The sequence below is a fragment of the Gasterosteus aculeatus genome, chromosome 16, assembly GCF_964276395.1.
Source record: "Gasterosteus aculeatus chromosome 16, fGasAcu3.hap1.1, whole genome shotgun sequence".
Classification (NCBI taxonomy): domain Eukaryota; kingdom Metazoa; phylum Chordata; class Actinopteri; order Perciformes; family Gasterosteidae; genus Gasterosteus; species Gasterosteus aculeatus.
Genome location: NC_135704.1, coordinates 9,566,748 through 9,567,187, shown reverse-complemented (window position 1 = coordinate 9,567,187; position 440 = coordinate 9,566,748).

Here is a 440-nt window from a genome sequence, read left to right as displayed (position 1 = left end):
TTTCCAAATCCCAATGGCATGTCATGGTGGAGGTTGTGTTCATTCATTAAAGCTCCGTCTGCCGGGTGTCTCATAAGGAGGTCACACAGAGTTCAGAATCTTTTCTTTTTTGCTCCTGTCTACTTTAGTTGAAAGGGGATGCTGTAGAGTTCAAGCCATGTTACTCCAGAACAAAAAGAGATGTCAGAGTTAATCTTGTCAAAAGTTATATTTTTGCTCAGTGTGGGTTGGAGGGAGTCCCGTAAAAGCAAGACTGACACTTTCGTCAAAGATGGTGCTGTTGTTTTCTCTTCACTGTGGTCTTGGGAGAGCCTGTTCATGCTTTAATCAGAGAGCACGGGTAAATGAGTGTAAACAATGTACGGCATGAAATTATCATCATACCAAGACAGATGTTTAGCAAGCACCGTGTCGTAAAATCAGGACAAATTACAGAGAAA